We start from the raw sequence: 22,144 nt of genomic DNA, 5'->3' as shown, positions 1-22,144 counted from the left end.
AGGAGAGATCGACAGTTGACTAGTGCCTTATAGAGTCAAGATGCAGATTGTACTGGTATATCATGAAACAATCCAGAACATTAGAACCAAGTGGGTGTATTTGTGTAATGGGTAGAGCTCATAAATAACAATATTTTGTACATGACAAACGCGCACATGTATCTTATATATGAAGCTTGAATTCATCTTTTATTCCCTTTAAGACACATCACGTAAGAAAACACCTTCTCTTTCGCTGTACCTTTGACGTAAAACGTGTCTATCAACTTCAGAAAAAAAAAATTCTTGTAACGTGTAACAAACTACCAGAAAAGAACAAAAAGATAACAGATCACGACATGCCTCACGGTGTGCAGTACAGGATATTGCTAATTCTATTTTTGCGCATTCCTCGCTTTTTTTAATCACCAGTCTCCAGTTTCTTTCTTGGTTTTTAAGTGGAAATGTTTTGCGCGAATAAGCACAAAGCCTTTGGAGTAAACTGCTGTTTCGTTGACGATCAGGCAATAACTTTCAATTACGTCAATGAGGCCCAACACGTAACTTTTTTCGATTGTAGAATTTTTTATCAAACTAATCCCCGTTAATCTTGTCCGACTTAAAAGGTTAAATAAAATAAAGAAACATGATAGCTTAATTTGATTTTCATGTACGTTATATCGATTTCAGAATACTCTGTTTAACAATCTTTTTTCCTTTTATCTAGATTTTATCTTCAAGTCAAGTTGCAAAATTATTCAGATTACTAAAGGTTCTGGACAAGTATTTTCCACGAGCGAGCTTACAGGCATGAGAGGCGATCTTCTATATCTAGGACCCACCTACCAGCGTGACGTAGTCCAAGTATGTATTTATGAAAGTATGTTTTTGTGTTATATTAGAGTACAGATAGCCGATTTTGGTCCTGATTCTCAAGTTTATTTGTTATCAATTAGAATTACATGCCACATTTAAAAAACTGAGCTGCTTGTGAAAGCGAGACTTGGAATATGGACAGACGTCATTCTTTTTCTTTTTCCTTTTTTTTTTTTTTTTTTGACCGAAAAAGTCTTAAAAATTAATTTGAAAACAAACACACATTTAAGTGCAGTGCTCACCACAAGTACCTTTCTTCAGTACTGAAGGTCCAAACATCAAAGAATGCAAATGCGTTTATAAAATTTAACAATACAAAATGTTTACACACTATTCTTGATAAAAAAAAAAGTTCTTTATACGTTATGCGAACATTTTTACTTTGAAAATAACACGCTAACAGTTATCCACTGGTGTTAGATATGGTGTTTTAAATAACCTGAAATATAAAGTAGGATGCATTTAAAAATCGAAAACACCTTTCGCGATTTATTATCCCTGACCTTTGCCGTGATCTTGGATCAATTTCCTTGCTATGCATTTCTTTCATAATCTTATCTACTGTACTTTTTTCACATAAGCCGAGGTCAAATTTCGCAGAATGACCCAAATGAAGGCAATAACAACAGAGAGTTCAGTGAAAGGTGTTTTTATAATAACCATAATTCACGTCACTTTTTGTTTTCCATTTCAATGCGATCGTGATTTTCGATCGATCGTTTTCTTGTTGACTCTGTCCGATACTCTCTGATTTTCGCTTTAACATGTTGCCCGTGCTCATTTCTGTAGCGTACAGTCGCCATGACAGCTGTGGGTCAGAGGTTAATGAAATTTCCTCGACATAATTGGGGGCTTAAAACAACTTTCTAATTTCTTTTGAGAGAGAAGTTTACCCGTGATCATTTCTTAACATATTTAATGATTAATACATTAATGATAGAAAATCAATTAAATAAATATCATGATGATGATGATGGTTTTAAAAATGGTATGAAACACAGTTATTTTCCATTCTCCCATTCTTAACTGGTTTTGTGAGGACACGACAAAATATACCTGTTAATTGAACGAAAGAGCTGCTGATATTTTATATGGTTACTGGGAACCAATATATACTTACTGGGTCTTGGTTTTAAGTTACCACATTAGCGGCGCCACGTGGCCCCGTATTACCTGTGAAAATACACTTCAACTGACGACACAAAAGAGTTTTTACGAAAACAAGTGAATAATCGATGTCCCCGTCTTGCTTGAGTGGGTAATTGAAATATTGACCTCCTTATCGGGTCCTTGCTCGGGCAATTTTTTTAAATCTTAAAACCAAAATTGAATGAAATGTTTTTGTTTTTGTTGTCCCCATAAAAAGACCAATGCAACAAAACTGAAAATTACTCGGTGTAATAACCCGATTAAATAAATAATTCATCTTGTGTACAATGTGTTTAAAATGTACCCACATGTGGGAAATAGGTCTACGTCACAGATTTCACGGTAATTGGTGTAATAAAAAGAAATAACATTTAAAATATTATAAAATAATGAACAACGCACACGCCCCCAATCTGCTAAATATTAACTTGGACGAATAAAACGCTTTATTAAAACAAGTTTTGCAGTGAACTGTTTTAAATGTTATCACGAACATCAAGTCATTAAATAACTAAAAGTACCAGTACACAAACAATCCCACATATATCTAACCTGATTTAACCCGTGCCCGTTACGTGACCTCAATTTAAGTCACGTTTACTAAAAATGCTTCTTTGTTTGGTTGCTTCTTTGTTTGATCTCTCGTTCCACAAAGCGTTTCCTGTTACATATAAATATATTTATTCCACACATTTCCTTTACTTATAGATGAGTAAAATTATTACATTCGAACAAAGCAAGATACCTGCTTTGTCACACTACTCGGTTAAAAGGTGCGTGTTATCCGTTATTGGAGATAATCCTATAATCCTTCGAGAAACTTGCTTTTCTATAAAAGGAAAGGGGTATTCCGGTCACGTGACCAACATCACATGGGATTCCCTCCTCGACAACGAGATTCGTGAATGAATTACATCACTGACACGGATCCACGCTCAACAAAGACCTCAAATTCAGGAAACGTGTGACGTGCGCCGTATAAAAGGGATCGTAAAACCGTGTCATCTCAGAGGCGGCCGAGTACGTGGAGCACAGAGTGCTGTCGATGGAATGCCGCGTACACATGACGGTGGATGATCGTACGATTATGCTGGTGAGTAGCAGCTTCACGTTCACTGCGTAGTTTGGAGACACCTGTCCCGCCCGTCCTCTGTGTTTATATTTTTTTGGAAAGAATGAAAGGTTCAAGTTTTTGGCAATTAAGTGTATTAATTTTTACGGCTTTTATAAAAAAGGCTGGTTTTAAAGTCAGTGACATTGTTGGCAACGACCCAAATCAACTGAAATCAGCTGATGCTCTGTAGGAACAAAATTTGGCTAGAGTTCAAATATTTCTCAGCTTAATGTTTTGAACGATAATGAAAACAAACTTTTTCACACCAAGTTTTTTTTTTTAAAAAAGGAAGTGTAGTACTTCCTGGGACAGCACGTGTGTTTTCAAATCTCAAACCGGATATATATTTTGATCAAGCTGAAAGGTGTGTTCTAGTATTTATATCCATAAAATAAATAAAAGAATACGTCAATTTGCACTTAAAAGTACCAGTTCTTATAGTATTTTGTTCACTCTAGTACACAAGCCTTACCCAGAATCGTGATATTAGAATGTGTTATGTGCCTGATCATGCCTGTAGTTAATACATTTATTTTGGCATATTGACCGTTTTATTTATTTTTTTTTAACAAACAGAATGTACACATTTATACTCATTTAGCCATAAGATAGTGAACAGGGGCATAGAGAACACTCTTAGTTTAATTTTAATTTGAAATAACATTTTTTAAAACTAAAACTGAGATGCCGTGGTTTTGTACTTGATCTAAAAAAAAAATAACTACCACCTTCTTCTGCAGGTACCGACACCTGGCCGCCTCCCAAATATAGCTGCACAAGAGCCCCAGTGGTCTCCCCTCTATATTTCTAGAGTTGCTACCTCATCATGCACACCATATCACTGCCAAGAGGGGATTCCATGATGTCGGTACCAGCAACCTTCTCATCACTGTGCCATGAAACAGATATAGGGATGCGTTTTTAAAGGTATGATGATTTCATGTAGTTCTGTTTGATGTAATGGGGTGATGTGACGTCACAATCAAGATGGATGTGAAATCCGAATGTCAAGTGCCAATTGCCAGTCCAACATGGGCTTCCATCTAGTCAAAGCTAAAGTCTCAGGGAAAAGGTTCATCGTTGTCAGCTAAAGCGTCATCACCCCGCATCTCACAGAAGATTGTAAGGAATGCACGTTCTTAGTGCAGGCCCCAGACACCCAAGCGTCTGGTGGAAATGTCCGGTGAAGAGTCTCAGAGGAACTCAGGGTAACAGACAACAGCAGGGTACGGAAGGATGAGCCTGAAGAGGGTGTCATATGTTTCTGTAGCTCTTCCCCTTTATTACAGATTCTAGTATGATACAATAAATAGTCAGTTGCTTCCATCATACATGTTACTGTTGACCAGTGGAAGAGCCGCTGATGTTGACTATGTGTAATGTCTTCCAACGAAATAACTTTTGCACAGAAAGAAGGCCACTGCCATTAACTTTTAATGCCTCATGATAACTGCTCTAACCTCTGCCTTCTGATCTCATTCTCCAAGCTCGGAACGAGGGTGATTGGGAAGTTGAACAATAGGCGGTCTCCTGGGACTAGTCTTTCCAGAGAGACGTATGAAGATGCCGGGGGTCACTCGGTGCATTTTAATCACTCTTAGCTCAGGGGAGCTGTAAACAAAGAAACTTACAATCACAAGGTGCTCACTAAGGATGAATCACGTATTTACTACTATGAATCTCAGCTAGTCAGCTCTCCACTTCATTATTGGTCTACCAGAACGAAAGCTGTTCCTGACCACGAAACCCACCCACTGCATCCAATCTCCTCCATCTCATACTCCTGGGAATAGAAACATTGCATAATATGGTAATCAAAGTCTAGACCTCCGTGAACAGCTTTTGCGGTTCTTAATTATGAAGTAAGGATGAGACATTTATTAATCAATACTCAAGTAATCACCATAGCGGTGATCACTCAAGCGCGGTATTACTCACCTGCAGTTAGAGTATTCTGTATAGCAATACAGTCTTCAAGGTAGCTGCTTTAATGGCTAATTACCAAAGTGGTGCATAGGACAAGACCTAAACCAACCAAAGACTAACGCAAACCAAAGACCTACATCAACCAGCAACCTAAACTATCCAAAGATCTAAACCAACGAAAGATGTGACCTTCAAAAAAGTGGTCAAAACAAAACTTTATTACAGGATTTGAAGAAGAAAAAATTAAGTCGAAAAGAACAAAGAAAGAAAAAAAAAAGACTGAAATAAACATTGAAGAAATAAAGAAAAATGAAAAAAGTCCTGATTTGTCACCTAACGACAAGGACATTAACAACAAAGAAAGAATTTACAACATGCTTCCGATCTCAGCATAAATCCTAGCTGCATTTATTTTAATCAAAAGAAAAAAAGAGAAAAAAAGAAGAAAAAAGGAAGAAATGATATAATTTATGAGAAAACCATTGTTATCACAACAAATGCTCTTTCTCACTGATATACCAGCATTCCATGTATTGCAAATGTGATCATGCCATTAACATTTATTTCTGGTACTATTAATGCATACCTTTTTGGTCTGTAGTTGATGCATTATTTATGAAATAAGCAACTAACAAAGGTGATCCATCATTTCTGCATGGCAACCAGGTCATAAGTAGGAGAAACAAAGACAATTTACAAACAAAAGAAACTCATTAATGTTTTCAGTTTGAAGATCTTCTGTTATTTTTCTTTGTTTTACTATTCTGTAATATCATTCAGTATTAGTATTTTGATGTTTGTAGACAAACTGTATTTGCATCTTTGTCATGTTCCTTGATGTTTAAGAAAAGTAGAAGTAGAGTAGAATATGTCAGTCATTCGATTCAGTAAGGAAGGTTAAGTAATGTGAGATGCTGAGAGAGGCACTATCTTTTTTCTCATGATAGAAACAGAAAAAAAACCCAAAAAAAAAAAACTGTCAATTTGGAGTATATCGAGTGTCAATTTCACCATGGGAAATCAAGACAAAAGAACAAGAAGTAGAGACATCAAATATATGCCGTTATCTCAGTTATCACATAAGGCAATGTTAACAGGATCGTAAATGTCAACAAGACATGACAAGACATCCCCCTTTCTTTTTTAATGACAGTGAAAATATAAGTCGAGTAGTTAAAAAGCATGACGATTATGAAAGCCTTCAGAAACAGAGAAAGGAGACACTACATTTATCAGATGATTTAGATACTCTACAGGGATAGAGGCCAGTAGGACTGTATAGCAGTATTACACTACCTATAAACAAAGGATACCTTATCTGTACTCTGCTTAAATTAATAACTTTGGCACAAAAACAACAAATCCAAGGACAAGTGTTATAGATAACATTTGAGGGTCATTGACTCTGTATTGACACAAAAAGTGAAGATAACCATAAATTTTTCACAGAAATGGGACAATTGATGTGAATCCATAGAGGACTGCAGTATTAAGAGAGGGGTTTCTCTCTTACAGAAGATGACTTTGTCAAATGCGTTTCACCTTCTTTGGGCATGATAATCGCAGCTTTCCATGTTTCACCTCAGAGGTAGTTGGACCTGTGCCAACAATGGACTTATGGTCAACATTCAGTGAACCAGTCATTTCCCAGAGCCCATTAGAACTTTACTAAGAGGATTGACTCAGACTGCCTAGTTAATCATACTACGCTCCATCAATCACTCGCTCAAGCTTCTGTTTGGCTTTGTTGGTTTCTTTTCTTCAGTAATGATCTCACAGTTAGTAATGATTCTGATGTATCCTCAGTTACTGACACTGAAAGTATCTGCATTTGCCAATTCTTGTTGGGTCAGTGAGCAATCATTCTCTTTAATCTTGTCAACATTTGTTACTGGAAAGATCATGAATGCAGTAGAAATTAAGGTTTGATGACTATATTGTAAGAGTCATCTTAGACGAAGTTTGTATTAGTACTGACTCCAATCCAGCATTTACCAAAGACAGTATTATTCCAAAGATCTTATTCATTTCAAGAAAATATTGAATCTTATGATTCTTTCAAGAAAATATTGAATATTATGAGTAGTTAAGAGAATTTACAGTTAGAAATCTAGTGAAATAGCAGTGTACTCCTGTTCTTTGATAGACCAGAAAAGAATAATGTCATAATGAAGTGGGAACAATCGATCAATTAGAATTAAGCATAATAAACGAAATATGGAACAAAAAAAAGAAGAAAAACAGAAAGATGAATTGAACAGTGGGTAATAATAGCTGAAGTAACTTGTAGATTGTGCAATAATGACAAAGACATGTCAAAGAAAAAAGTATGAAGAAGAGTGTGCAATATTGCCAAATTGAAAAAAAAAGAGAGAGAACCAGCATGAGTCGAGGAAAGTGGTGGACTTTCTCTACTTCCAGACAGTTTTCAGCTATTCCTCAATTTTCATCCCAGACAGAATTGTACCTGTAATACTCAAGGACATTGCCTTGCCAAAAGATTAACTGATGGGCAATAAGGCTGTGGCGTTGACCTTTCTCAACAGAAACAATTAATCCAAGTACAACTTGAACCAGAAGAGACAGTGATGATAAGAGAAAGACGACTCTGCTGCCAAATTGGACTGTTACCAATACTTTGTCCTTGCTGCAAGTTGCAAAGAAAAATTGTAAACTGAGAAAGAAGAGGTTTTTAGGTAAGAGAGTTGTCCCTCGCTTTCATTAGTTAAGATGATGAGGATGAAATGGATATGCTGTAGAGTATTTAGAGGAAGGATTAGTTTGTAACAAATGTTTAGATGAATATGTTTTGGCCAGTATTGATGTTATTTTTTATTTTATGAAAAAATTCTGAAAGTATTCTTTAAGTAGTTAAGAATTAAAAGAAATGTGTTGAAATTGAAATGTCACCATTTACAAATTCCATCTGCATTTTATGAGATATGATAAATAAAATTATGAAAACCTTACAATAAGACCATAAGGCTAAGACATGGCTCTTGAAGGGTTACACTCCAATTAGTGTTAAGAACAAACCCCATTTCTTAAGGACATCCTTTTCCACTTGGCTTGTTGCATTAGATGTTGAATTTCAGCATTTACTATTGACAGTGCAGTAGAGTCATCTAAGGCTATAGTGCCTTTTTATAGCAGCTACTGCCAGGAGAAAGTGATGTTATCAGTTCAGTAAACTGAGGTAAAGTCAGGACAGGTTGGTTATATCCACAATACAGTGCCCCTACTGTAAAATGTGGAGCCAGGACACTGTATAAATCAATAATGGCAGGTCATGTGGGTTGAGGCTCATGGAAAAACTCCATCATAGTATTAATGCCAAGAAGCAGTATAATCCATTGGAATTGGCAGTAGTGATGAAAGGTGTCTGTTTAGATCATGTCCCTACAGGGTCATGATCAAGTAATGGCAGTCTCAGTAGAAATCCAGTAAATAGGCAGTTCATTGATCTTTGCCTTGTTAAGGATCATGTACAAAATCCTGTGAAATGCCTCTTGCGGTGAAGAACCTGCCTGTCCTGAAATACCACTTGAATGCAACAAGTTGAGATGAAAAAAGGCATTATTTTAGTGTCCTTAACAACTGAAAGGGCCTCTTAACCATTGGTGTTCAGACATGGCCTGTAGTAATGACTTCGAAAAAAAATTAATCGGCACTTTTCCTTATTGATGATAAATGCAGCCTGTATCAGATTGTGTTCCAGTATGAAAATGTTATTGTAAATGTTTTAGTTTATGTGCTCTCATATGTGCTGATGGAGTTTGGAATTGGTAAAGTTCTGATGTTGTGTCCTCATATGTGTCCTTGTCTTTTGTGTATGACACTGTCTGTGAAGTCATTGGGAAAAGCACAATGACATGTTTGATCAACCATAGGAACATGGAATGATATGGCATTGAAATAAGTTAACTTGGACTTTGTCTCTTTTAGAATGAAATATCAAAGCCAAATTGTAATGTATTCGTTGTGTACTCTGTATCCTCCCATCATGCCTACAGACAATGTCATACAACTATGCATTAGTTAATGTAATTTGTATACATTTGTGCAAGTTCATGTAAGTTTAATTGATTGCAATTTGTTAGATCCGTTGTTAACTGTTACGTTTTAATTGGAGCAGTGTGGCAGTGGGCAGGAGAGAGGGAGAGGGGGAGGAGGCAAAATTAACCGGGTACTTTTCAGTGAAGGACATCTATTTTATGCACATGTATATTCATTCAAACCACACTCTTTTTACTGAAAATACATCTTGACACCACAGCCATGCCTCTGACGCAAATCTGATGCTTTTAATTTAAACAATGTATATTTTGTATCCATTAAGCACCAGCTGGCATATTAACCGCACACTCAAAATGACATGGAAATTGTTTTCACTGACGTAAACCCTGGCTTTGACAACAGAGTGCAGTGGTCTGCTCCTGCCTGGTGCTACTTCTCTACTTAATTAAACCACTCATGATTATGATCAAAACTCCATTACCCAATGCCAAGATGTATGGACCTTTCATGCCACTTACCAGGACAAAAAAAAATCCATCATGATATTGGAATCCTTAATTAGTCTGAAATCCTTAAGGTATGTGATTTGGTGGCTGCGGGGTTTATTAAGGACAGCTTGTGAGTTTAGTCATATGTGACCATTGATCTTGGTATGTTACACAACACAATGGGACAGTCGTCCAAGGCAGTGTCTGTGTATCTTGGTGCAGTTCATTCGACCAAGACTGCTCACAAGACTTTTTACTTGCCATTGTTCTTTTTTTCTGACTTTTTATAACGTCACAAATGAGGTTATTCAGTACTCCCCTTTTTATGAACAGTGAGCTGATTCCTTAAAGAACTATAGCAACTAAGCAACTTTTAGATTTATGTCATGATGGTTATGTTCATGTGTACTTGTGGTTAGGATATTTTACTGTTAACTTTTGTCATTGAACCCAACCTTAATTGGGCCAGCAAGAGCAAGGAGTGCATTATTGCATAGTAAAATATATTCTTTTTCATTTTCCTCATCAATTGGTGAGGGGTTGGGCACCTAGGTGTGCCGAGGTGAGGGGAACTGGTGTCGGATTTGGGGGGGGAGAGAGACAGAATGGTGGGAGAAAACCTGGAGTTATCGACATAACTGTTCTACAGCCTTCTTGTGTCCGAAAATTGATCAATACTCCCCGAGATGAGTAAGCTGTTGTGTCAATAGTTGTATGTCCCTTGTGTACCTGTCCCTAGATCTGGTCTTTCTGATCTGGATGCTTTTATCTCTGGTGCTGGCATTATTTCCACTCCCAGGTCCCCATATTACTAATAGTGTGGGTCATGCAGTTTATTATAGGTGGATATGTACCTATTGATTGCCTGGACCTTGAACTTCTTACTGGATTGTCGCACCTTTCATGTTTGTTTGTGCATGGAAATTAATATGAGTCATTCTAAAAGGGAAGGATATAGGTGCACTCTAAATATTATGCAGATTTATGTTGACTTTTGGATTATGATTTTTAGTGTCATGTACTTGGGCTAACTTGACCTTTTTTTTCTTAAAGTTTATTTTAGTAGAACTCTATTTTTAGAGGCCTCCGTAAATTCACCTACTAACAACTATTGTAACCTTTTTTCTTTGTTATTCAAAGTGAACTGAAATTGCACAGTGTTTGGCATGTTTTGGTAAAAGTACTTTTCAGGAATTAAAAGTAGGCCATTGACCTTCAATGAAGCCAGAGAGTTGGTGTATTGCGCATCAGATAAATCAGCTTGCCTGCTAACACTGTGAAAGAAATAAACAGCACTTGTGTTGTTTATCTACAGTACATTGCTGCGGGTTGCCACCTTTGTTTACATGGCCTTATTTTCTCCCATCTTTGAAATCTTATAAATCAAATAAATAAACAAATGGCACTAAAGTTAACTTGGTTGAATAAGGTGCACGTGTTGAATATCTTTTTTTTTTTTTTCATTATTGCTTCAGCTGCATGGGATGATTAGATATTAAATATAGAAGTGTTGAGAACAATCCAATGTGCATGGTTGGTTGAGTTTTACTCCAGTGAATGAGTAGGTGCTTTCAGGTGTATTGGGTGCATTAGATATCATTTCCCAGCCTCACTGCTATTTTTTTAAAATTCTGATGGTAATTTTTATTGTCTGAGTAACGATTCCTGGTGTTGGTGTGGATAAACTAATCATGCAGACACTAGTGAGATTTTCAGAGAAAAACTTTCATTTTATTTAATTTGTCATACTTTTATTTGTCTCATGATATTCCCAAGTGCCTTCTGATTAATAACCCACTTGTAGAAAAAATAGTATATTTAAACTTTTTCAGGCAACTTCTGAGGCTACGGTAGATCAATTTGTTAATACGTCTTCATCTCTTAGATAGGTTTTCTTGCACATTTATGTAAAATAAATTTTTCTGTGCATGTCTGCAGCTAGTATACTAAAATCACTTTGGCTAGGTGGAGGGAGTTGTGAGGGAGTAGTAAATTTAATGACTTTGTTTTTATCCAGTAATGCTTAGTTTGTCTGCAGTGTGCCAGACTGATGTTCACATTTCAGTGAAGTTGATGGTCCATGTTTTTCTATGGAATTGTGTATAACACCTACACTTGAAAGGATTTACTCATATTAAAATGCAATTGCACCTTAATGCTTCTTGTAGTTTGAATATAATTAAGCACACTTCACAGATTTTTGTTTGTTGTGTCTGCGACATTGTATATGTGGGTGGATGTGTGCTTCATGTTCTTTGTACAAATAAGGAAATTAATTGACAAAAGATTCTGTCTTCCAACCAGATTTTGTGTAGTACATGTAGTATGTGGGTGGTGGGGGAGGATTGATGTCAAAGAGGTGTGTTGCATTTACTTGTAATTGCTCTGTTTTCAGCTTTGAGACGCTAAAAACCCACCATGCAGCAATCGAAGTGAAACAACAACTACAACAGCCAAATATTCATTATTTTACTTTGTTTTGTTCCAACAATGTCTGCGTTGGAGAAATTTTATGAAATAAAATGCCGGAAACACACCTTTGACGATGCTAACCCAGGCCATTACTTAAAATAATGAGACAAAATAGGACTACACTTTTTTATTTTCTGTACAATAGAAACTGTGAAAAACATATTTCTCAAAATATATAGTAGTTACCAGCTTGTCCATGGATAATACCACAGTTGCATGCCATTCAGTGCAATGTGTTTGTATTTTCAATATACATTAACATCAACAAATGAAATTAAATCTTTTATGACTTTTCACAAAAGAATGTCACTTGCATGTCTCGAAAGGTGTGTTTTTTTTTCATTTTATGCTTTGTTTTTCCAATGCATGTAGATATCACCCTGTATTTTTGAAATTACTAAAAAAATTACCTCTCAGTAATAAAGGCGAATTTCCAGTAATCTCTGAAAGTCGGAGTGGTAAATAGGAAAAAGCTTTGCTTGTAAACTGTTTCCAAGTGTAATATGCTTTTGAATGAATAATAACAAAGCAGCAATCTCAGGGTATATGTGTCCAAATATATGACATATCATGTCTTGCATATTTGTGTAAAATGTTATCGTGTTTGATGTATTCTGCTTTAAAAAGCATCAAGGCAAAGAATGGAAGGATTTCCTTACTGTGTGAGATGTACCTATTGTTCTGCTCTGTGTTCTGTTAGTTCTTTGATCGAGCATGTGCATGACAAAAAGATCAAAGCCAAAGACAGCGTGCAATAAGTTGAGATGCTGTGGTCAGTATTGTCCACCTTTAAGGGTCACTCTAGTGTCCAAGAGTTGATTAAGTGCATGGGCAGACAGTGGTCAGCTGCTTTTTAATTAACTAATGGTAATTGCTCATTCTCCTTGACTGCACTTAACTTAATGTAAAAATGGACATTTCATTAGTGGAAGGGGCTTTAAAGGAAGTGTTATTGCCCAGTGTAAAGAGCCATCTCTGGCTTAAGGAAATGATGTCGCATGAGCATGAAAGATCTGCATTATTTTATATTTCTTTGTTGTACACCAATAAGAATTTAGTGTAGAATCCTGGGTGTGGGGTCCCAATGCTATGGATTTGTATCTGTATCCATGCAGAATAATAGATTTTATGTGAGCTGTAGTTACTGTATTCATTTATGTCTACAGTATGTCTCCAACATAAGTAACATGGCGCCAGTTGCTTACTTTGCTTATAACTTGGGTTTGGTTTTTTATTTACAAGTATAATCAGAGAATTGTTTTTCTGACAGTAGTCTTTTAACACATAGAAATGCATGTAGTTAATGACTGTCCATATATGATGAACGTTCCCAACTTTATTGTAAGTTAATACTTATAATTCTGTTTCTGAAAAAAAATCTTTCAGGAAACCCAAAGTATGGATATTTTGGTTAAAAAAATTAATGTTGGCTTTACTAAATTACATTGTCTTGACCCTGGTGATGGTTTTCAATATAACTATACACACACAATCCTCATAAATGTTAACAATGGCTGGGTGCAATACTTGATATTTGCATTTTTTTTTTTTTTTACATTTAACAGTGCACCGGTGCATGCGTCAAAACCACTGTAGCATAGAACTCCATTGTAATTATTATTATTATTATTATTATTATTTACTAATATGTAGGATGTATTCACTCTTATAGCTCTTGTTTTTTTTCTGTGCTTTTTCTTAGCCCTTTTTGTATAGGCTTAGTTATATGGATGTTTTTAATGATAGTATTTCTACTGTGGTTGGTTGATGTAAATTTGTATGTACCAGTAGGCAAGTAGCCATGCACATTTTGATTATGATATGAATCTGTATAATATTTAAATATGATGTTGTCAAAAAGCACACCTTTATGATCTCAAAACTAAAACTGCATGTCAGTCTAACAAAGTCTGTGCCTTGGGGTACTGTATATCTATTACTTAGAGCACAAGTACAAAACATCTTGGCTGTAGCGTGCTCCTGATCTCAGTCCAAAACACACAAAAGATGCATTACAATCACAGCATGTTTTTTTTTTTTTTTTGTTCTAATGAATTTCATTCTTTAACAGATTTTCATGCTAATTTTCCAAAAGCTGTGCATACATGTATGTAGTTCCTACTGATCTCATTTTTTGTTAAAGTTCTTTTAAGTTCAACAGTATTTCAAGAATAATTCCAAGAAATCTCAACATTACAAGTACTGATAACATGCAGTACAAATCTGTCACAGTGATAGCACAATTCCTTCTGATCTCATTGTTAGAAACAAGATAAAAAAGCTTCTGGTTATCTTTTTTTGTCTGTGAGTCCTCTCAATGCATGTTTAAGTTCAATTCTTCCAAATTATCATACACTTCATGTATTGAAGATGTAAAATAGTGTTCAACCAAAGACAAAATATTCTTAAAATATAAGCATGTGATTGCACATATTCTAGTGATCTTAATACTGTTTGATGCACCTCTCTTGAGCTAGGACATTAGTGTAATAACCTCTTGTGTTCTTAAAAGCATTTTAACAAAGTCATTAAATCTTACTTGATGTATTGGTGATGGATTTTAGCTTTTGCAAAAGTAGATATGTCCCTGATTCTAGGTGGCACAGTTATTTTGAGATGGTTTTCCACACTTTTCTTCATTTTTTTATTGAAACTAACAAGTTGAACCAAGCTAATCAATAGATCTGAAAAATACTCCATCTCAGTCATGTTCTGTTATAATTTTTGTAAGCCATTCTCATTCATTCATGAGTATGATCTAACAAATAGAAATATATCTAACAGTTCTACCTATGCTAAATAAAATTTTATTGAAGTTTTTTTATAAAAGAATCGCTTTTCATTATTCAACCCCTGCTGCTATTGTTTAAACCTGCCTATTGTATTTGAGTTCTGTTAAATTCAAATGATGCTGGCTTTTCTGTCCACATCTTGTTCTGCATATATATTTTACTTTGGAATTATGTATGAACAGGCAAGGTAATACTACCCATATTTCCTTTGTTTCAAAATGTGAATTTGTTCTGAATGTATAATTGCATGATGGAAATGATGATTATATTGTATCCGTTGTATGAGAAATTAATAATTCTAATGGCACCATTATTCTCAGCAGTGCAGGTGTCTTAGTCATTGGTATAGGGCCTTGTTCAATGGCAGGGAGAACTCATTATAAATGACATCTTTCAATTAACAAAATGACTTGACAACATTAAAACATGTGAACTTTTTAGCATGCTGGGAGCTTGTGTGCATCATACGGTCTAATTATTTCAAAACAGGTGCTTTTCTTGTGTTTTTTAGTCATGACAGTTGGTAGTCTGGGGGAAAAAAAGAGCAGCAAACATCTGCATGTGATTAGCATCAGAAGTATCAAAAATATATTCTCAAATTTACAATTTGTAGTAATTTTTTGGGTGAAAATTTGCATAATTTTGGTACACATTATGCACTTGGTAAAAAAAAATTACATGATTTTGATGTTTTTACTGCATCATATTCCATGCTGAAAAGTGGATATAGTTCATTCCCGGAAATTAGGCATGTAAAATTTTATCATGTCATTATTAAGGTGCTGACATTTAGTGGTGCTTGACTGAAATACTTAGACTAGAGCATATATAACAGCTGCAGATACCCATTAGTGGTACTTAATGCTTAAAGTAGAGCAATTGGAAAATTGGTGTTAATTTTATGGTGCTTATATTTGGTGGTGCTATATGTGTTATGATAATCCAGTTAGTGAATGCCAGCAAACTTATTGGTCAGTACTCCAAATTTAATGGTGCAACATGCCTGAAGATAATCCAATTAGTAAATGAGATAAATTAAGTGGTGCTGTATGCTAAAAGATAATCCACTTAGCAAATGCCAGTAATTTTAATGGTGCTATATCCCGAGAGGTAATCCAGATAATAAGTGCAAGTAATTTCAGAAGTGCTATTTGCTGAGGTAAAATCTAATTAGTAAATGCCAGTGATTTTATTGGTGCTATATGCTATGAGATAAAGCACAAAGTAAAATTAGTGATGGTGCATGCTCTAACATTCCTTTAGCAAATGCCAGTTAACTTATGATGGTGCTGTATACTAAAATATAATCCAATGAGCCAGTGTAGTGGTGTGTTATACCTAATAAAATTCAGTTAGTAAATTCCAGTAAATTTTAATGGTGCCAACCTAAAGTGGTGAAAGTAACTGGTTTTATGTGGTGCTAAGTACTAATAGCTAAGTAGTGTGGAGATATGTTACCATCGTGTTAAAGCTGCAGTATATATTATAGGTTGTGACATTGTTGGATGGGTTAAAACTTTTGATGCTCTGTAACAAGAAAAAGCAGGGAGGGAATAACGGTATGACATGGTAGGTTCCTTTGTCCATTTCAAATAAACATTTCAGTGGTGCTATTAAAGAACAGATATTACATGACCATTACTTGTCTGTTATGACATATGTTCCATTAACATAGTTGAAATCATGAAAAAATCAAAGATGGAAATTTATGAAATGATATTATCTACATAAATGGAGGAAACATATCAGTCACAATACCAGTGATGATTACGTAAATTTAATGGTCCTACAAGCATATATCCAAGGTCCAAAATATAGTTAGGTCTTACGTGTAGCATTGTGAAATTCTGCTTCAAACACTGCATTTATATATATAAGTATTACACTGTAAAATCATTACTAAAATATTTTGAATGGTGCTGTGAAGAAGAGATCTGAAAATGAATTACAACTAACTGCTTGCCATTGGCCAGTAGGGTGGTAACTGTCAGTTTTGATAATAATCATCTGAAATCCAAACATGGAGGAAAAAGTAGTTAGGTCTATCAACTGAACTGAAATGCTCAATTTTCTTACATATTCACTCGAGTGTCTTACTAACAATTACATTATACTATTTAGTCTAGCAATATTATTAATCAAGATCCAGTGGTAGCTATCTGACTGATGTGCAAATGTACAGTTAATATGCAGCATATATACAGTAGAGCACATATTTATCATATTATAATCATCTTTTCTGCACAAAAACTATTCACAAGGAAATATACTAAGCATAAGTATCTGCAGAGAGTAGACATATCTTCCTAGCTGTTGAATACTATATAAGGGGATTATAATAAAAAAGATAAGGATTAAAAATCCCTTAAAACCCCCTCCGTCTCTTGACCACAACAGATGTGGCAAAAACCACGGCTTTCGAAATCTCATCTGTAGGATGGACAATCTACATTCAGAATTCTCTGGGAACTAAATTTTAATTGTAATTTGTGGCTTTTGATAATTTCCTGTCAGTAATTGTAGCACTGTCTTGTGGGTTCTGAAGTCACCACTTTTCCGTCTGTCCTTGTGGATGTAGGAGAGCATTTTTAAGAAACAAAGAAACTATTTCCGTTGGATTTGAACTGAAGTATTTTCTCCAAAATTTATTTCTTCTCTACAATTTTTTTCTTGCTTCTGTCAAGAATAAGGAACACAGGAGCACCCTCATACCAGTAGTTTATAGTCAGCACAGTTTGATTGAAATATTGATGAAATAATTCATTGTACATTTTGTCAAATATTATACTGAAATGATTTTTTCTTCTGGCAGATGGCTGTGGGGTTTGTGGGGACTAACCACCACCCCAGGTTATTGAAATCTTCAGTTTACTCATCAGCTTGTGGTTGGAGCATATGTAGCCTGCTTCCTTTGTCCTAAGTAGTCTTACCATGGGTCATCAGCCTACACTTTTCCAGATTAGATGACTTTTTAGATAATGAGCTATAACCTCATGCTATCATCGAAATAGCTTTTGAATTAAATGGTATTATAGATTTGGTGCTATTTGTGTGTATGTTTGCCTGTCTGTGTGGTCATTCTTTGACATTTCACGTTAGTGCCTTGAACACCAAAGTTGTGCTTATATACAAATGCAATTTCTTGTCACACGCACTTAAATTTGCTGACAATCTCACCACCTGTGCTAGTACAGGAGCTAAAAATATTGGGTAAGAAAAAGATATATTTGTCTACAATGGTGAAATTACCAAAGAGATTAATGTGTATGTGTATGTGTGTGCTGTTCGTAGTGAAGAAGTTAGGGATAGAATTTTTCTTATTGCACAAAGCAGAATGTCACAACTAACACACTCCACCTCATCCTAAAGTTTTCTTTAGACCGACTGCTCAACCCAACGACCATCATTTCCCTGCACAGATCAAATTATTCACCATTAACTTGGGGTTGTTGTGTAATTCACTAATTCACTCTAGACAACTAAAAATGTGGTAAGTGCACGATATCTGTTCTTGGATAATCTTGCTGCTTAATCCCACCACCAATAATCTATACATATCAGGGCAAGAATCCGATTTTCCAGCTAATGATTTGTCTGCCACTGCACTCCATGTGTAACTAGAGGAGAACATATGTGTGCCATTTAAAGGTTATGTATTATATTACTGAACCAGCATCACCAATTAAATGATGAGTAAATGTCCTACTTCTTTGAAAAGAACAAAAGGAGTTTTTTCTCCTTTGTGTGGTTTTAATTTGCTTCTGTCACTGCCTGAATTCACTGAACTTTGAACAATCAAGTCACGCAAGTCCTGGACCTTTTAACGGAAGTGAATTGTTCCTAGTGATTCATCACCTCAGTTTGCTTTTTAGCTAAAAGCTACAGATTACGCATGTATGTCATGTGCTCCTTCAAATTGATATTGATTTAGTATTAAATTGTCTCCTGTACATTGTAGCTGTTAAGGAAATAATTATTCCTCTGGCAGCTCTGTGGTTTGTAGTTTCGTTAATTGTTCATTGTCTGGCAGAGCATCCAAATCAAAATGGATGTAAAAGTGTACTCTATAGGATAGTATAAGATGGATGACTTTATGTAACTTTTTTTTTTTTTTTTTTTTTTTTTTACCACATGACTAAAGGGCACAATGTTTCTTAAAAATACCCATTTATCTGTGTGTGTGTGTATTAATGTCTAATGATAAGTAATATCACTAAATTTTACAAATTAGAAGTTGCACCTCATAGATACATAACATGCTAATAATTTTTCTTATTTATTTATTTCTTTTATTTATTTATTTTATTATTATTATTATTTTTTTTTTTTGAAAAAAGTTTTTGATGTACTGCTATTATCTGCATATTTGTTGGCATTCAAGGTGCTTTTTTTGTTTTCAATCAAATAAATGTTTAATTGTGAATGGCATTGTAGTGCCTTTTATTAAAAATAACTGCATTTTGTAAGAGAACTTTGTCTGTATTCAAGTCTAAGTTTTTCATAGAATAAGACATGGCCAAAGCTATATGCTGACACAAGACACTTTCCTCTTTTGAAATGTTTTTAGATTTGAAACAAATGCTTCAAGGAGATTGGTAGGAAATAATCCAGCAGTGGTTGGTATTCCTTGACACTCTTCAACTCACCTTTAATAATGTGCATTTTATGATTAAAACATTCATCAAGAATGTACATTGGTGTTTTATGGGGAATTTCATATTGTTGATGAAGTTGTAAATTAAGATGGTTAAATTTAGGCAATATATTTTCTCCATAGAACATTTCCTCAGGCTAAAGTCTCCCCCTCTCTGATCTCCAAGTCCTCGTCAAGGGCTTCTCTGAAAGTATTGCATCTTTAGACTTGATTTGCCGTAAACTTACACCTGTATAGTGCCCAGATTTCATAGTATTGTAATTTGTGAAGTATTTCGTTACTCATTGCATGATAAATGCTTTTTCAAGCAAGAGTATGAGCTTCAACGACACCCATGTCTTCCACTCTGTACAGTTACGCACACTCTCACTGTAATGTCACTGGCATCATTTTCTGTCACCCATTCTGTCAGCACCAGATCACTCAATGTATATATAACTGCTGATTCCGAAAAAAACTGGGGACTGTTTTATTGTGTATTGTTTAAACATGACACAGTTGTTTTCTCATCTCCCCTTCCAGCCATCACATTTACATTGGTGTCCTTTCTATGCATCAGATTAAGTACTATGACACTGGTTGCCCCTGAAAGTCAGTCCAAGGTAGTCAATGCTCACATTGGTATATGGATTAAGAATCTCAATCATCCCATTCACATGCGTAATGAATAGCCTGTCATTTGTAGACAAATTAGATACACATTTCTAGTAAATCTATATTTTGATTGCCAATTAGAAAAAAAAAATAGATTTAAAAAAAAGAATATTGAAAATTGCTCAATATCATATCATAGTCTCGATCTAGTGCTCAACTATGCATATACACAGGTATTACCTGACATTCAGGTAGATGTAACTGTGTAGCACACCTGCCCAGCTCAATATCACCATCTTCTAGATACTAATGCCTTGTTTTACCTTTATTTAATTTGTACACAAGTAGGGGGAATGCAATGTTACCTGACTTTTGCCAGCCAGACCCCTTAAGAAATTGATTTTGACTAAAAAAATCTCTAATGGAAAAATTACATAAAACACCCACAGTTCTCCCTAAAACAACACAAACACCAAAGCTTGATCGCCTTTAGTGATAAAAATGGGTGTGAAGTTTAAAATGATATACATGTATGATCTGCACTGCACACTTTTGCTCCAGCGTATTTTTTTTCCATATTGAAATGTGCCTTATAAGTGTAATTAGAAATTACTGCTATTCAAGATATTAGTCAAGATATTAGACATGTTATGGCGTATACTGGATTTTGTTTTTTCTAACAAACTTTGGTGTGTAGCTTTAAAATGTATGTTAATATTTGTAATAATTGGAGTAGCTTCTGCAAAATATCTTTAACTTGACAGTTTTTAGTATGATCTATATATATATGTGTATATTTGTATCTTGTATGATTATGAATATAAGCATAGTTACCCTTAATGTTATGCTTCAGTTTATAGTTAGGCTTCGTTCACATGCAATGTCTATTTTCTATTTTCTATTTTCTATTTTCGGTATGTCTTATGATCACGGTCTGTGCACTGAATATCCCGCGGCGTAATTACTGGCAGCGCGAGCCAGTTACTATAAGTTACTATAAGTAACTGGCTCGCGCTGCCAGTAATTACGCGGCGGGATATTCAGTGCACAGACCGTGATCATAAGACATACCGAAAATAGAAAATAGAAAATAGACATTGCATGTGAACGAAGCCTTATTTAAGCAGTTTGTTTTATGGATTTGTTATTTAGATTTTGCAACTTTGCTGTGCACAGTTTACGCTGCATCTTTCTGTAAATACATTATTATATATTTTAGCTTAAATGTATCTGTGTTGAATTTTAGTTGTGTTAATTAGCTTGTGCAGGAGGACAGTATATTCTCATATTAGCGGTGTTTAAAAAGGTGAAACCTAAAGCTGCCATCTTTAGATGTAACACTATTTGTAATGACATTGTTCTGTTAAGTGTTGTTTTTTATTCTGTTGTCAGTGTAGTGAACTGTTTTGGTTGTGAAGTTTCATAATGCCATCGTAAGCTTGTCATATAAATTTTACATTCGTGACAACTCGACATTTGTGCCACTGGCCAAATACATAAATATTGTAACTATTAGTGTGTTCAATGCTGTCACTATTGTAGCTTAATATTCCTGTCACTTCAAAAGTGCATACTATAACTTAGACCTTGGTATTCACTCGCATGATGCCATAGTGTACTTGAAGGGGCCTTAAAAACCATGTTTACTTAAACAAGAAAAAAAATGGAGAGAGAGTTACATATGACCTGATGACTTGGTCAACATGAAATTGAATATCCGAGTCAAGTGGTTAGTATATGATCTGAAGTCAGTAGTAAGCCTATTTCCAGTTTAAGTAATTATGGTTCTGAGTGCGCCCTTTGGAGAAAATCTGAAAAGATTTCTCAGCCAGTTTTCTAAGATCTCAGTGGTAATATAACACTAGGAGTGGGATATAGAACTGCTTTTCTAAACCTTCACAGTGTGTAGCCCCCGTTTTAGCTGTTACTTTCATGTTGTTAATTTGACAGCACATATAATGCTGTTGAAAACGTCTTATTACAGTTTTTGTCTGTACAGTTATCATTTGAAATAGTTAAGATTGAATAAAGAGAACAGGTTGGATTTGAAGAAGAATGTCCTGTGATCTGATGCAGTTCATAA

General features: G+C 35.1%; 1 long non-coding RNA gene across 1 annotated transcript; it reads left to right on the top strand.

Moving 5' to 3' along the window:
* Positions 1-2,665: 2,665 nt before the first annotated feature.
* Positions 2,666-20,183, top strand: LOC106175371 (uncharacterized). Its single transcript, XR_001239671.2, has 2 exons — positions 2,666-3,097; positions 3,859-20,183. It is a non-coding gene; the product is annotated as an uncharacterized LOC106175371 (long non-coding RNA).
* The last annotated feature ends 1,961 nt before the right edge of the window (positions 20,184-22,144 follow it).

Source organism: Lingula anatina, chromosome 3, assembly GCF_051362555.1.
Source record: "Lingula anatina isolate TDL-2025a chromosome 3, LinAna3.0, whole genome shotgun sequence".
In the NCBI taxonomy this organism is placed as follows: Eukaryota; Metazoa; Brachiopoda; class Lingulata; order Lingulida; family Lingulidae; genus Lingula; species Lingula anatina.
The sequence above is the reverse complement of the archived record's forward strand: the minus strand, read 5'-3'. Positions and strand labels throughout refer to the sequence as shown.